This window comes from Numida meleagris, chromosome 18 (genome assembly GCF_002078875.1).
Source record: "Numida meleagris isolate 19003 breed g44 Domestic line chromosome 18, NumMel1.0, whole genome shotgun sequence".
NCBI lineage: Eukaryota > Metazoa > Chordata > Aves > Galliformes > Numididae > Numida > Numida meleagris.
Window position 1 is genome coordinate 10,188,968 of NC_034426.1, and position 17,191 is coordinate 10,206,158.

Consider the following 17,191-nt stretch of genomic DNA (forward strand, 5'->3'; position numbering starts at 1 on the left):
AGATTTCCATAGCTGAGACTTGTTCCCACTTGAATCTCATTTGTAAGTTTTAGTTCTTTGAGTCTCTTTTCATACATGTGAACAGGGCACTTAGTGCAAGGACTGGCCACTGGGTTCATCTTCCCTCCACCACTGACCTTCCAACAATCATTGTACAAGTTATTTAATTTTTTTTTGCCTACTGAGGTTTTAAGACCCTTTATGCTCTTCTTCCAACAGTGGGATAACAGGAGGTGGATGTGATTTCTGTTTGCTGTCAGGCTTTTTTTTTTTTTTAAAAAAAAGCTAGAGGCTCATACAAAGAAAGGAGGCGGTTCCTACTCCACAGTATCTAGGACATGTTATGAGGTTCTGTTACCAGATCTTTCTGGAGAGCACTGTTGATGACTTTTACATTTGATACCACAATTAAGCAGTGAAGACAACAAGATATTGTTCGCATTTCCACACTGGAATAATATCTTTTAGGGAAACAATATCTTGTAGGGAAAGCTGAGATCATGTTTATCACTTCCCACTATCCAGTATCTGAAAATAAAAGTCTGTTTACTCCCAACAGTCAGAGGAGTTATCCCTTCAAAGCTCATAGGGCTGTACTTGGATGAAATGAGTGTAAGTAAAGTGGAGGAGCACAGCCCACTGATTGTGGAGTTGTTCTGCCCAGGTGAGGAGGAATATAAACTCCCTTTCACAATAATCACAGAATCACAGAATTGTAGGGGTTGGAAGGGACCTCTAGAGATCGAGTCTAACCCCTCTGCCAAAGCAGGCTCCCTACAGCAGGCTGCACAGGTAGGTGTCCTGACGGGTCTTGAATATCTCCAGAGAAGGAGACTACACAACCTCTCTGGGCAGCCTGTTCCAGTTCTCTGTCACCCTCACTGTGAAGAAGTTCTTTCACATATTGGTGCAGAGCTTCCTATGCTCCAGTTTTTGGCCATTTCCCCTTGTCCTGTCCCCACAGACCACTGAAAAGAGGTTGGCCATGTCCCCTTGTCTCCCACGCTTAAGATATTTATAAACATTAATAAGATCCCCTCTGAATCTTCTTTTCTCCAGGATGAACAGATGCAGGTCACCCAGCCTTTCCTCATAGGGGAGGTGCTCCAGGCCCTTTATCATCTTTGTGGCCTTCTGCTGGACTCTTTCCAGGAGATCCCTGTCTTTTTTTGCACCAGGGAGCCCGGAACTGGATGCAATACTCCAGGTGAGGCCTGACCAGGGCAGAGTAGAGGGGGAGGATCACCTCCCTTGGCCTGCTAGCCACACTTCTTTTAATGCACCCCAGGATCCCACTGGCCTTCTTAGCCACCAGGGCACACTGCTGGCTCATGGCCATCCTGTCGTCCATCAGGACCCCCAGGTCCTTCTCTGCAGAGCTCCTCTCCAGTGGGTCATGCCCCAACCTGTATGGATACTTGCAGTTATTCCTTCCCAGGTGCAAGACTCTGCACTTGCTTTTGTTAAACCTCATCTGGTTTCTTATTGCCCCTAATCTGGTAATTTCAGATGACCTTTCTGTTCTTAATGAAGTGTTACCGTCCTTTCTCTCCCCAAAAGACACAGAAAGGAACACACCATTTTTTCCATTCTAGAAAACATAAATGTTTTCTAGAAACAATTTAAAGTTGTTCACATTTCAGACCTTGAAAAAAGACATCCTACTAACTCAGGCTAGCCTAAGAGCAAAGTAATCCACTAGTATTTATGTACCAAGGATTTAGAGAGGTGCCTTTGTTGTAGAAAGACTTTGAGTAACCTAAATAACAGAAATAGATCCTAGGATCACGTGAGTTGAATATGCATGAACAATTGCTTTTCCGATGAGGTTTCACAGCTGGATGGCTGTGAAGATTACAAGATTTCAGCAACTAAATAAAGGGCTGTAAACATTGTTAACATTAAAAATGATTTATGATCTCAGCAGCTTGTCTGAATCATCAGTTTTGCTCTGAGAAGCTTATTTGAAAACAGTTGAAGATAACAATCACCTTGTGCGGGCTAAGAGCCAAGAGTCTTCAGGTGTTTAACATAACTGACAGGCAACTTTTCTGTTCATGGCACCACGGGTTATCACAACACCGCAATAATGACGGTAGAGAAATAAAAGTGTGTGTACGCTAGGCATATGTCTGCAAATATGTGTGGAAACATAATTCACAGACATCAAAATGAGCAGCCATTCCCAGCTTCTCCAAGGTCTTTTGGCACTTTCTGCCATGTTCACTTAATACAAAAAGGACTAGCAGAGCTAACAGTCTCTACAACACACTAGGGTGCCAAGCCCTGTCAAGGGTAACGTTTAAGAGACAGCAGTTGCTGCCATGGTTGCAAACTTTGTTTTCTCAATAGTGATCTCGGATAACATTGAGGCACAGTCATCCTCTTCTCAGCAAATTGCTATCCGATCGTGTGTCTGACAGCATTCCATGGGCAGTTCCAATTCTTTCCAGATCAAAGTTCTAGCTTTTCATGGCAGAAGGCAACATGATACTCTGGCCCAGCACCAGCTTATACAGGACTGCCAGGCAAGGGGAAGGCCTCAGCAATAGGACATTTTTTTGTAAGCACCTGTCCCAGAGTGCTCTGTTACAGAAGAGGTGGAAAAAATCTACTGCCATTTCACGAAAACCAGTTCCTTAATCACATCTCCCACTTAGCACCTGCTTCATCATGTACTTCATCTTAAAATGTGGCTTATTATTAGCTATTTTTTTCCACAGCACTCAGCCTACCCAGTCTGGGGCACAGAGGTGACATCACCAGAAAATCCAAGACTGGGGTACAAGTGAGCAAAAAAGGAGAAGTAGCCAAAAGACTTATGGGTCTCTGTTATGCTATGAGAGTTACCCAGGCTGAGGACCTCACAAGCAAATCCCCAGGAGGAAGGATGAAAAATTACTACCATGATCACTGTCCTTTGGATTTTGCATGTTAAAGGAGCAGGGCCACCCAACACTACAGGAAGCAACAGGTCTGCAGTCAGCACCTTGACATCCTTTAAGGATGGGACTCAGCTGCATGCTTCCATGCTCCCACCATGAAGTTGCCAAAAGACATGCAAAACTTCTACTCAAATGGCTAGCGTTTTTGTTCCCTAAATCATCTAATTGTTGTCTGTCTGTTTTTGTTCTAAGAAACACCTTTGCCAAACCTCTGAAGGTTTCAGGAATGTTAAGAGACGAGGAGCATGTTGTTCTTCCCCATGCTTTGGGTGTAATCTGCTGCTAGGTACTTCACTATCTTGCTTTGCATTCCCCAAGCACTTCATAAACTACTCTAATTTTGACTGTGAAATTATCCAGGGCTCTTAAGCCATTTCTCGAGCAAAGGACTGATAGCGGTTTTCCTAAGTGATAATGCTGGCTGATGAGCTCCTCAAGCATCCTTAGCAAAGCATCCAACACATGCCTGTGCACAACATAAAATTCCCACCATTTGGTCATGGCTAAATCACTATGTATGTTTGTCTCTTCTTCTAACTGGAGTTACCCCACCTCCCTCAGAATTCTTTGCTTTTCTTGCTCCATATCCCTCCCAGCTTTCTACAACCTGTTCTGTTGTTTTGCATTGTTTTGGAGGGAAATCCTAAGTGTTAAAACATGCTAACAACCTATTTAACTTTTGGCTACTGTCACTTTTGGTGACATATTTAACTTTCATTGAACCCCTGACTGTAAGAGCAATTGGCAATAGAGTCAAACATTCACTAAGAGCTGTCACTTAATGTTAACCATACAACTCCTGAAGGATTGGAAAAGACTTTACTGAAGACAGAACCCAGGCTTGCATATTCACATTAAACATAATGGGAGGAAGGATCTGAGGCTTTTAATAGAGGTAAATATGTATGTGCTGTGCCAGTAATTTAAAGTATAACAGTGAACATTCCAGTTTCAGCTTTAATACCAGAAAATAAATCTATAGTTATTTTACTAGTTCCTGCAGTTATTTGAGATTTATAGCTATGTTGCTAAAATCTGAATGCAGGCTTTGGTCTTGATTTTGAAAATTGTTTATACAAAGTATTGGTTTCTTTTAGAAAAAGATATGTCTCTCTATAAATTAAACCAAAGCCCCAACACTCCAAAGAGAAAGGGCAGGGAAAATTTAGTGGATGAGTAGAATACTGGGAGGGACATGCCGTAAGTGAATAAGAAGGAATGTTAACATGGAAACTAAAAAAAAATTGGGGCTATAGATGCATTTTGTTGCAACTCCTTTGACCTCAGTGGAGTCACATTTTCTTTCCAGTGAGCCATCGCCTCCTCCAACTCTGGCTTCATACCTGATCTTTCGTAGATAACTAAATGTGCTTCATTTTGCTGGTTCTGTTCTCTCTTCCTTGCTGATCAGGGACTTTTGAACTAAAGAGGAACCTACCTCAGCTGCTTATAAATTTCTACTCATGGAATTAGTGAGGACATTGCAAAGAGACTGCTTTTCAGCTACAGCAACCTCCTATAATAACAAGGTTATGAGAGCATTATTTGAGCTTGTAATCTTTGGAACTGAAAAGGTCTAGAACCTCATGGCACACATTAAACATATTTCCAAAAAGCAACTGCTCAAACAATAACAGGGAAGACAATAGTAAGACACAATCTCAGTGTAATTACTATCCAGCATTAATTGTCCTAGACCAACTGGAGTTACTTAAAATATTTACATTTAGTGCAAAGTCATTTCCCCAGGCATCTGCCGTCTAACGGGATAGAACATGGTGATAATATAAAGACATGTGATTCAGAGAGAGCTTCCACATCAGTGCTTTGGTCACAGTACCAAGAAAACTGGTATCCTGCTTCTGGGATGGTAGTTGGTTAACTGACAGCACAACTTCAGTGGCCATTCTTGTTATTTTGGGGGCTGCAGGAAGAATGTGTCTGTATAGAAGGTAAGAGAGCATGCCATGGTCACTGCATGCCCATCACTGTGCCTTGAGTTACCTGGCTAGGCACATACAGACTTTTGTCCTCCCTGTAAGCAGACAATGAAAAAGCTGAGACTTGGATGACACTGACCACTGATTTACCCAGGACTGCACAGAACTTGACTGTGAAAAACGGATGCAACTAGAAACCACTTCCCTCTTCCTCATGCAACTCTCTGAACAACAGTTATCAGGCTTTTGCCAAATATTTGAACAGCTTATTTGAGCATTTCACCATAGGAAGTAATTTTGCTTGTGCCTTAGTATGCCAGTTTAACCCACAGGTCAACAAGTTGGTTTAAACTTGTGACCTTCAGCGCAAGTCATGAGCCTTGCTCAAGACTGAAAATAGCTGAGTAACAAAGAACTGTGTCATTTATCTAGGCTAATTTTGTTATTAATCTATGCTTATGAGATATTCACAGAAAGAGGCAGATAAAACCATTCTCTTCTCACTTTTGGTTTGCTTCATCAAAAACCTTTAATCACAGCTGATACTAAGCATTTTTTAAGCAGTACCTAAGTGCTAGTGTGAGGAACTGAAAGCCACTAGTCTACAAACAATGGACTAGATAGGCTAGATGGATCCAGCTAAGGAATGAACATTGGGATAGTGAACAGTGACATCTGGAAAGCAGCACTGTGCTCCCCAAAATCTTGCTTCAGTTCATTTTATATAGAATCAGGGGGTTAGACTGATTACTTAAGATCATGTATACATCTTCCCATGAGTAGATCACCAAGTCCTTTAAGAATGGCAAGATCTTTATCCTCATTTTACAGACAGGACGGTAAGCGATGCATTTTCTGGACTGATCTGTCTACAGCACCAGAAACTAAGTTGTTGGGTGGGAATTTCAGCTTCTCACAGCCCTCCTCTAGCCTTCTAGCATCAAAACCGTTGCCTCTGTGCTGCTTCTGCTTGTCCCTGTACAGCTCTGAAAGGAGACAGCTGGGAGAGTGCTCCCCCATGACACAAGCCTTAGCAAAGACATATTTAAGATTTCTCCAGTGTAATTCAACTAACAGGGCTTCATCATCCTTCATCCTGAAAAATACAGGGAACTTTCATATGTTTCTGGTTTTGAAATCTATCAAATCTTTCACAGGACTCTTTTTAACCCACTGTATTTAGAAAGATGGGGTTTTCGTCTATGATCTGCAGGATTGTGGAACTGGCAGTTCCTTTACCTTTAGCCTGTACTGATGAAGCAGCTTGAGGTCTTTGCTCCGAACTAGCGTGGACAAGTAATACCCAGAAGAGTTGAGATTCAGAACAGAATCACGGGTATTCAGCAACTGTTATCCTAGAACCAGTGGAATACATAATGCCTTTTTTACTTCTCACTACTGTATTCCTAATCAGGTCCTTACAGTGTAGACTAGCACTGGGCTACCCCCACCAGCAGTACCTCTCAGTGAGGCAGACTGTACATTGGTGAGCAGTATATCTACGTTGAAATGTACAGGCAGATGCAAACTCGTTATTCTGTTACAAGCACACTGTAAGCTACATTAACATGATTCAACATAACCAATTGTTGAAGGAGAAAGAAGGGATGTTATCTCAGTACCGCTAGGCAAGTCCTGAAGCTCACTCTCCCTTAGAGTATAAACTGAGCTCTTCTTTGAAATACCCCATGCTATCTTTACAGACATGCTAAGATTTGGAGAACTAGCAAGCAGATAAGACTCTGGCTTGGGCCCCTAAGATACATGTAACTTTGTTCTGAATGTTTTCAGCAGTCAACAGAAATAGCACTTGCAAAAGGTCAGCAACTCATTTTTCTGGACACAGTAACAATTACAAGGCCAGCAAGGTTGTTCTGTGATGATACCCACAGTAAATTATGACTTGCAGGGGCTGTATGACAGCATTAGCAAATTAAATGTAGTAATATGAGTTGCAGCTTAGATGTTGTGCTCTTTATGGTGAAGGGATATTATTTTCACCAAATACAAACATACAGAGTATATAGCCAAGAAGGGGAAAGTGATGATGCAGCATGATGATTCCGTGTATTTATGAAGCACCAAGCTTTGTAACAAGATGCCCAGTGTCACTTAGAACCACTACATCACCGTGTATGTTTTCAGCAATGGTAAGTGACAAACATTGAGATCAGAAGGCCAGTGACTAGGAAGGGTTCGTTTTGAAAGCGTGCACCTAAGCAAAGAAATTTTGATAAATATAATAACCACAAAAGTCTCTTATCCCAAATATCTGAGCTGCATAGCAGCTCACTAGAATACTAAAAGGAATGGCTAAATGTCTCAGGATAAAGACATTGCAGAAAAAGTAGATAGTTTTGATTCTTGTTCTGATTCTGCTATAGGTGTCCCATGCGACCTTGATCACATAATGCAAATTCCCACTGAACCTGTTGTTCCTGCTTATCCACTGCTTTATCCTTTCCCTGTTAGAAGTTACTGTCTCTTTGTATCTTTGTACAACTACAGTGTATTCCTAGAAATTTAGGTTTCCTTTAACATTTTCAGTAGAATCTTAATAAATCAACTCCAAAATGTTTTTCTAGAATTCTGAATCTGCTCCATCCACATTCTCTAAGAGGAATCAATATCTAATGTCCCCCTCATCAGTGGAAAAAAAGAAACAAAATCTATCAACAGTAAGCATGAATGACTTTCCAAGTCATGGGATACTGCCTTGAGCAGATGGCTGAATGAGATGCTTTCTAAACACATAAGCGCAGAGAACCCATAAGAAACATGAACGGAGAAGGAGTAACTTCAATAACAGAATAAGATAAAGAGATATCCAGAAGTCTGTGAATTATAGTCAAAGGAATCTCAGATGGCTAGATTTGGGGTAAAACTAGGTACTCTGAGCAGCTCTCTGGAGGAACCTCTCACTCCACCAAGACAGAGAAACCTAGGGAGAGCTAGACTTTTAAATGGTGCACCTAAGACTAAAATATGAACACTTGCACTTGCAACTACATTGAGAAGGCCGTGCAAAGATTTTCTCGCAGATACTCAGTATGTTCTTCCATATCAAAAGCTCTTCAACCTAATCAAAATACCATTGCATATTAAGTATATTTTAAGATTCATTTTGCTTGTCTTTGTTATTCTAATCTGGAGGTGTGTGTGTGTGGGGGGGCAGTTATTAGACTGAACATTAGGCATCAGTATTTTGAATGTATGCCTTGATACAGATTGAGATTTTGGAAACAATTGCTGCTTTTCCCATGTGTCAAATATACCTCTCTGTCTCTCTTCAGCACTCTTAATCCATTCTTTCAAAAACTGACTTTAATTTTAATATACTAGTCCAATCCAGAGGATGTACAGAACTCAGTGTTTGCCACACCTGAGGCATTAAGTTTTCTAAGTGCAGCAAATCACTGATCAAGATGACTAGCAGGTCATCTTCTTTCTTTGAAAATCAGCCTTTATTACAGGCTGATCCAAATTTATGAAATGAGCATTACTAATGCTCTTGATCAGGCTCCAGGACCATCACTCATCTTTTATTTTGCCCATCCAAGAACAAGTCCAATTCTTTTGACTGTGCCTCCCTTAACCTAGAAGTGTAGGGAAAGCAAACACCAAACACACCAAAATAAATAACTCCAAATCTTCCCAAGAAAACATTCAAAGCCAAAACATTCCACTAAACTAAGGACTACCACGGCACACACTTCTCCTGTAGGGAAGGTTATGAGTGTAAAAGGAAGAAGTGACAGATGTTAGCCACTTCACTTGATGTACCACTGAAAGGCACTCAGTATGGTGAGATGTATAGCATATAGTTCTAGAGAACTGAGTGGAATGCAAATACTTGACAGCAGAGCATTTGAGAATATAACACAGCAAAATGAGTATGACCTTTAGGTGACAAAGTGATCAGAGGAAACCAGAGAGAAGCAAGATCTGCAATTTTGGCTACGATAATTGAGCTACATGCAAGACTGACAACCAAACCAGACAGTTTAAAAAAGAGAAAGCAGTCAGTTTCTCAGGAAAGAAAGCTCAATTATCAGTTTGTTTTTTGGCTTTTAGTGGGTGACATTTTAACTCCAGGATATCAAGCTCTTAGTAGTATTGGCTAACAAAAGGAGGCAACAACTATTACATAGTGATTAGCTAAATGAGAAGGAAACTGAACTCTAGGAACTAGATATTTAAAACATCAGACCAGAGTGCAGACAGTCAGGCTGTGATATTTACTTATGGAAAATATCTTGAGAAAAATCATCTCTCAGGTTTCTTTTCTTTAAGGAGCCTGTAACAGAAGAAATATCCTGTGGGCTATGGTGTCACATCCCTTTTAGGCATTATGGACTGCTTCTTCATCCGGCGGAGTATATCCTTGTTGTGTGATACAGATGTTGTGGATGTAGAACTGCTCCTGGACTGCTTAGGCTCTGAAAGGGAGAGATAAGGGAAGTTGCATGACATAAATAAAATCTAGAAAAAAAAATAGAGTTATTTGTCAGGACACTGGGCATGATCCTGTATTTCAGAAAGCAGAAGCAAAACCCAGCCACTTAGTCACCTACTTTGAGCAGCTCTGCAGCAGCCAACAAACTGTTAGAAATAAAGCTCACATCTTGGGAAGGTGAAAATTACATCCCAAGTGGTCTTCCATGGCCTCTTTTTTTCCCCCTGGTCCTTATCTTGTATAGAGGACTACAGCCTAAGACCCGGGAATCTATACATTCAGTCATGGTGAAGAATGCATATGATTCCTTTCTGAAGGTACCTACTGACCCAATTGGGAATGTAATCAAAGAAAGTGTGGGGAAAAAATAATAAAAAGGCCAACCTGAAAAAACACAAGCCAAGCTCCACAGTAAGCACTGATTAATCTGGTATCATGCTCCTCTCTGTGAACAGCCCCTGATCAATCTGCTTTGCATTCGAGAAGACTATGTCAACAGAAGCACCACTGTGTGGACAAAATAGAAATGAGGAGCTTGTGCTGATACTTTTAGAATACAGTCACTACCTCTATTTAGGCCCACCTGCCATTTGGGAATGCTTCTCTTTAGCAATATGAAATTCCCAGTACTAACTACCTTTGTACATATTATCCCTTAGAACTGGTCTTGAATTATTGTAACTGAAGGCTGCTAAAGCCTGTTAAACATCTGCTGTACTTCATCTCAGATACAGCTGTGTCTCAATGAGAGGCAGGAGTACTCCTTCCCTATTAAAACTCTAAGAATCGTGGGAGAAAATACATATTTTTTAAATATTACCATTCCACATTATTTACTGTATTCTTCCTAAGTTATTGCCAGGCAACAAACATTCTGAAGGCCCTTAGAAATAGCCTCTGCACTGTTTAAGTGTATCAGGACTGACTGAAAATTTCGGTATTACTATAAGTTTCTCTCACTAGATTTTAGGATCAAATGGAAGTATGAGATTGCCTCACTTGGATTCCCAAATACTCTCCACAGCCCATGAGCAGCCAGAAGAGTGCTGGTAAATGATTCATAATGGGTCCCATGAAATGGTTCACTGTATACAGTTTTAAGTCCAAATTTAAGGGGAACATTGGATGCCTGTCTGAAAGAAAGTACACTCACTCATGACCCAGTGTATGGGAACTGCTGAGTCATGGTCTGAACCACCGATTGAGCACCTGGAGGAAAGACCCAGTCAGCCCTGGGAGCACAGGTGAAGGCAATTCACCTGTGTGACTGGAACGGGTGGAGCCAGGCTCCACTCCTCTTAGGCCTCATTTAAGGGCTGACTACCACTGAGAAAGGATCTCTTTCTAGAGATCCCTCCTTGGTGGAAGCCTTTCCTTGTGAACCCAGATTCTTCTGATACAGGTGAGCAATCTACTTCCTTTCACTTGTAGCTCCTTGCTATCATGCTGGACCTTCTACCTCTTTAGTAACACCTTTGCCATCGTGTTGGTCCTTCTGATCGCTACACCCAGAATATCTGGGAATGTCTGTTCCAGGCTGACTTTCTGCATAATGTTTGCTAATGAGCTAATCAAGACAGTGAGAGAATTCAGTAAAGAATCAGGTCTCAATCATACTTGCTGTGATGAGAGCATGGAGTCAGTCCTCAATCCATAAGAGCATTCCAGCTGTGTAAAGTGAGAGCTGAGAGATGGAAAGCTTGATGGGCAAGGGTCAAGATCGAAAGGGAGTTTTACATTTCATAATCTGTGAAACAGGAATAAAAGATAGTATCAGATTTAATGCTGATAAGGTTGTGAGAACTGTGGTTGGCTGACTCCGAAGAGTCTGCACTTCCTCAGAACAGCTACAGGAGTGGCTGAGAAACATGGGTTAAAGCAACTAAGATCCTTTATTAATAGAGGCCTGCAATAGAACAATAGGAAAAACATAAGCAGAGAGTTCTGTCTGGTCCCCCTACCTATCTTTTTTCTTTTTAGCAAAACTACACAACAAAACAGTGCTAGTAACCTGCTCAAGGAGAAGACTTGCCTAAAGCTAATCAACAGTCCTCAGTCCTTGCCATTTGTGGCAGTCGTGACTTGATCAAAACAGGATCCCTGCTGGATTGCGTGTTCCTGTATGCCAAAGAGGGACAGCCTGTCCCTGAAGTATGCCACAGAGGCAGACTAAGCTTGAAAGGGAAAGGAGCTTTATCACCTTGGAAGTATGAGGGGCACAGATTAATCAAGGCTTCAGAAAAGGAGCAACAAAAAAGGCCTGGAACTCAAAGACTGCTGTCATCCCCAGTGAGTCCAGTATTTAGACTTAACTGCTCCGATACAACTCTCAGCCCTCAGTCAGCTTGCTCCACAATTGCACATGCCAAGGAGGGGGTAATAAAACCTGCAGCTGAGGGGAAGGTAGGTCATCCAGCTCTTGCCAGCTAATGTTTCCTTGTGAATTGTCAGTCTCCTTTTCACATAGAAGGCCAGTGAAACAAAGCAGTTTATCAAGGAAACTGTCAGGAGCCTGGGAAACTCAGCTCAGGTTTCACCTGGTACTTGTGTTTAAATTTGTATAGCCTACAGACAGTCCCTTTTCACATGTGTTTCAATGGTTGGAAAGAAGAGTTATGAAGAAGACAACTAAAAAACTTTCCCAGTTTTGGGACTGAGTAACTCAGGTAGGAGAAATGCAGTGTAGAGCGGAGTGTTGGTAGGACAGCTTTCTAATCTGGTGCTGCAACACAGCTGGACAGTTAGAAACTAATCCTGATAGCTGAATGCAATGTAATCATCACTTGCAGCTCACCCTGCTAAGCATGATACTAAACATTCAATAAGAGTTAAATCAGAAAAGGGTGAGCAGAACAGATAAATAATTAAAGCTCAAACTCCTCACTTGCCTTTGTTGGGTAGACCTATTAATGGGACTGGATCTACACAAGGCTGAAATAACAAGAGAACAAATTCATCCTCGGAACTTAATCAACACAGCTGCAGCACTGACATGCATGAAGATGGAACCAAGGGAAGAACAGAGGCATTAAAAACATAAACTCACCAGCTGTCATCAGGTGTCTTCTTACAATCCAAGTAACTGTCACTGAATCTCTTCTCTGCAGATCACCTTATTAGTCATGCTATGTTTCAAAGGGTAGGCTCAGCCTTTGATCATGTTACAATTTTCCTAAGAAAGGCAACAACTGGCTCCAAATAAGGGTTATACATAGTCACAAGCCCTGCCTCTTTTCAGAGGAGACTAGCTAAGAAAACTTGCAATGCAGGAAAGCCTCCGTGGGAAATAACCCATGACAGTGCAACAAAGTACACTTGTATGTGCTCGTGTGTCTGACGGGCAAGATGGAAGGAGCTACAGCGAAATAACTCTTAGAAAAACTGGATTTGACAACCCTGTTTCGGTAGGGACACCTAATGATCTCAGGGAATACGAGTGAGAGCTAAACAGACAGCAATCAATAGTGTGCAAAACTTTTCCAATATCCAAAGGACGGCTTTAGTAGGAAGATAAATGCTTCTGAATCTGGGACATGTCTAGCTTGCCCTAGAGCTTACTGTGTGGCCTTGGGAGACTTCTAGGGCACCACAGAGGGCCTCCTGCCTGGCCCATGAGAGTGTCCTGGGGTACCCTAAATTGCACTGTGGGCCCCATAGAGACCTCTAGGGCTCTAGGAAGGGCTCTATGTGACTCTGGAGCATAAGAGTGCATTTCTAGGGTGGGACCTGACTGCATAGAAGGTGATTCCCTTGGTGAGAACCAGCTGGCATTGAATCAACCTGATTGGTTGGGTGGTGATTCCCTCCCTAGAAACTTCCCTAGAGTAGCCTGGTTGCCCCGAGAGGCCTTTAGGATGCAGAAGGAAGGCTCTAAGTTGTCCTGAGTGGGCCCCCACACAGCTGTAAGGAGCATCAGTTCACAACTACTCACTTGCCAGATAAACATACACCAAAAATGCAAATTTTATTTAAGCCACCACTCCCGTAGAATCAGTGTTGCCAGTGCAGCGGTGCCTTTTTTGATTCAAGCTGAAGTTCTGGTCAGCTTTTCATTTGGCCCCAAATAACACGGTGCTAGGCTTGGCCCAGTGTGAAATCTCAACTGTAGCAGTAAAACTCGGTTCCGAAGGAGGCTCCAGCTCTTGGAGGGCAGATGCTGGCGGCAAAAAGTGCCATCGTTCTTGGAGTGCGTAGAGGTTGTGGGGCAGCAAAATAGGAAAGAGGAATTGAGGGTTTATGGCCACTTTAGAAAGAAAAGCATTTTCAAGCATCTTCAGGACACACCAAGCAGTTTTTCTTCTTGTTTTAGACTAACCTGGTATACTTGGGCAAGCTGATTTTTCAGATGCCTCAAAGCAAATCAACAAAGTTCCTGAGTTCGGTTGTCTTCATGCTGTGTAACTGCACATCCAGTCCAGGAGAGGAATATCTGTTGTGTTGGCTTTTCCAAACAGCATTGTGGGAAGAGATTGAGTGTGTTGTAGCCTAGGACACAGCCCTGCTGTTGCACTGGTTTGGACAGTTTCTAGGATTGAAGCAGTTCTTGTGTGATGTCCTATGCTAACTTGCAGATAGCACTAAACCATCCCCACATTCTGCTTGTCTTGTTTCACGTTAGCCCTTTAAGTGATCTGGAAAGGAGGAATTAACTTTGTTCATTAGGAATTAAGCCATTATTTAGTCTGTACTTTCTCGCTCGGCAAGGCACTATTTTTGATCTCACGCAACGCCTTCCTAAAATGCAGTCCAATCTAAATTCTCTGATGTCTGGTTAAAAGAACTTCCAACAAATGGCAGGCTCAGGCTTCACAGGCCAGAGATGGAGCAAACACAAAGGCCTCTGGATTTTCAAAAACAAATGAGAAGGATGTGAATCAGATGCTTTCTTTGATGCTTTTCCTGAATGTCCTACTTAAGGATTCTGTCTGAACGTATGCACATTTAGTTGGTTTGGTTGGACCTTAGGAGCTTGGTGCTGATGACCAAAGTTCTTTATGATACAGAGCTCTGCCGACTGCTCTCTAGACCAAATATGCATAATGTGGTAGGAGATTACTCTAAGCCTTTTCTTTTAACATTTTTGAAGTATGGGGCTGGTTTATGCCTTCAAACAGGTAACATCTAAAAGAGTTTTCCTGCCTATTTCCCTCCTCATGAGCCTTGAGTTCCAAGGGTTCCCCAAGTCTAGTCCTACACATCCAGCTCCACACTTGCACCCACACTTGGAGCCCCACACCCAGCTCATCCAGCCCTTCACAACAAGCCCCACACCAGGACCCACTCTTTGAGCCCCCCCCAAGTCCTCAAGCCCCACATCCGGCCTGACACACTCAGCCCCACACCTGTACCTACACTTGGGTTCTTCAGCTGCACATCCTGACCGAAACACGGACCCACACTGAAGTCCTGCAGCCCCACACATCGAGCCCCACATTTGGATCCTCACTCAGATACACCTGACCCACATGTCTAGCCCCACACTTGCAGCCGCACAGCTGGACCCACACAGTGGTGGTCCTGCCCCACACTTGGACTTGATTCTGTTCAATCATCGCATCCTCAGTCCTAATCACAATGAGCTAAGTAGTCATGGTCCCAGAAGTCAACGGGAAAATGGTGTGGAGTTGTGGCTGTATCAGAAACATTCCCCCTATGTCTCAGCAGTTCCGTTCTTTCCGCGCTGTCTGCTGCCGCCGTGTGGTCAAACTTGTTATTACACTTCATTTTATTCCACGGTCTCTGCTGCCACCGTGTAGCCACTTTATGTCATTACACTTCAGGTGAAGGCAATTCACTTGTAGGGTGGCCAGGCTCCACCCCTCTTAGGCCTCACTGAAGGGATGACTGCCACTGAGGAAGGATCTCTTTCTGGAGATCCCTCCTTGGTGGAAACCTTTCCCTGTGAACCCAGAATCTTCTGATACGGATGAGCGATCTGCTTCCCTTCCCTTGTAGCACCTTGCCATTGTGCCACTTCTTGCACCTCTTTGTAACACCTTTTCCATCACGTTGGTCCTTCTGATTGCTACAATACCTCTGGGTGTTTTTGTAGGTTTTGTCCTTGTTGTTGCCTTTGTTTCTGGGTGTTCTCCTTGCTTTTGTTCTGCCTTTTTGCCCTGGCCTTTCTTGGCTCTTTTAGTTTGTCCCCTTCCTAGCCGTAATGGTGATGTTGTTTTCCCATACTCATCAGTGCCTTCAGCATTGTACTTGATTGCACAGGCGGCGATGCAGAATTCTGCCGGTGCTGAGTGCTGTGTCACCTGCAGTGAGCAATCTGTGGCTCTCCGTGCAAACAGGGCAGGACAGAAAGCTTCATGTCCTGCCATGGCTCGGATCTGACTTTGGGACGGACTTGGGCTTCTCCCAAGAGGAAGGGGCAGTGCACATCCAGATCTGTTTCCCTATTCTAGACCTTGATCCAATGGAGTTGTCCCAGAGGTTCTTCCAGTCCATTAGGCTGACTTACAGACTGGCTGTCTTTTTCTTACCGCTTTCTACTTCCTTGCTCTCAGTGTTCTCTTTGCTTTGAAGTTGTTTCTTTTGGGTTGAGCCTCTTGTTCTTCATCAGTTTAGCCTCTTCTTCTCTTTTTCTTCTCTTGTTTATTGGGTTAGTCTCTTGTTTTCTCTTTCTTTATCGGTGTTGCCTCTTGTTTTCTTTTCTCCTTTTTCATCAGTTTAGCCTCTCCTCATTTTCGTCTGTTTAGCTTCTTGTTCTGTTTGCTGCTTCTTCATCTGTTTAGCTTCTTTTTGTCTTCTTCATAGTTTCAGCTTCTTATTGTCGTCTTGTTCTTCATTGGTTTAGCCTCTGCTTCTCTGCAGGTGCGGTCGAGCCTGTGGATCATAGTGATGGGTGCACTCGGTGAGTTTTTCCAGCACTGCTGAGCACGCAGGCTTCCCCTCCTGCCCCGACTGTGCCCCGATCACCAAACTCCTTTGCATCGTCGTGTCTCACAGCCCCAGGTGTCTCGCTGCGGTGCTGCTGGTAAGAGCAGTGTGCACAGGGTGCAGCCCCTGCATGTGCGGGGCCGAGCCTTCATTATTGCATTGTGTTCAACAGCTGGTAGCAGCGAACTGGGGTGCACCTGGGCGGTGGCAGAACTGCATGGAGATCTGTGCCTCCTCATGAAGTCAGCAAGAAACGGAAAGCTCCATTTCCTGGGATGCCGCAGAACTCAGCTTTCCTGACTGTGTGCTGGTTGTTGTAATGGGTAAGGGCAATGTACACCCACCAATGTTTACTCGTAACTTAGTGAGACTCAATACAGTGCTTGCAGAGCTCAGTAGTGCATTTTAGGGTACCCTGAAGGTTGCCTGTCCTTTTCCTCCTGAGTTCTCCTTGCCCTTGCCTTGTTTTTTTCCTACTGTTATCTTTGCCTTTGCCTTGTTCTCTGCAGTGTTCTCTTGGCCTTCGCTATTGCCCTCGCCCGGGCCTTCCGTGCAACGTTCCCCTGGGCCATAATCTCACCCTGGCCTTCCGTGCGGCGTGTCCCCACTTGGGGGGTTTCCGCTCTGTCCCCACTTGGGGGGTTTCCGCTCTGTCCCCCCTTGGGGGGTTTCCGCTCTTGCATGCGCACCGAAAAGCGGAAGTGGCGTACGTACGTTCTGACCGCTCTGCGCAGCTAATCCGCCGATCTCTATTGCGATTAGTCCTCCGGGCAGTAGCGCGCATGCGCGCCGAAAAGCGGAAGTGGCGTTCCTACGTTCTGACCGCTCTGCGCAGCTAATCCGCCGATCTCTTCTGCGATTAGTCCTCCAGGCAGTAGCGCGCATGCGCGCCGAAAAGCGGAAGTGGCGTTCCTACGTTCTGACCGCTCTGCGCAGCTAATCCGCCGATCTCTATTGCGATTAGT

At 43.6% G+C, this 17,191-nt stretch overlaps 1 long non-coding RNA gene across 1 annotated transcript; it reads right to left on the bottom strand.

Moving 5' to 3' along the window:
- LOC110407684 lies at window positions 1,269-15,932 on the bottom strand. The gene is made up of 3 exons (XR_002443990.1): window positions 12,388-15,932; window positions 10,959-11,088; window positions 1,269-9,324 (listed from the first exon to the last, which is right to left on the bottom strand). It is a non-coding gene; the product is annotated as an uncharacterized LOC110407684 (long non-coding RNA).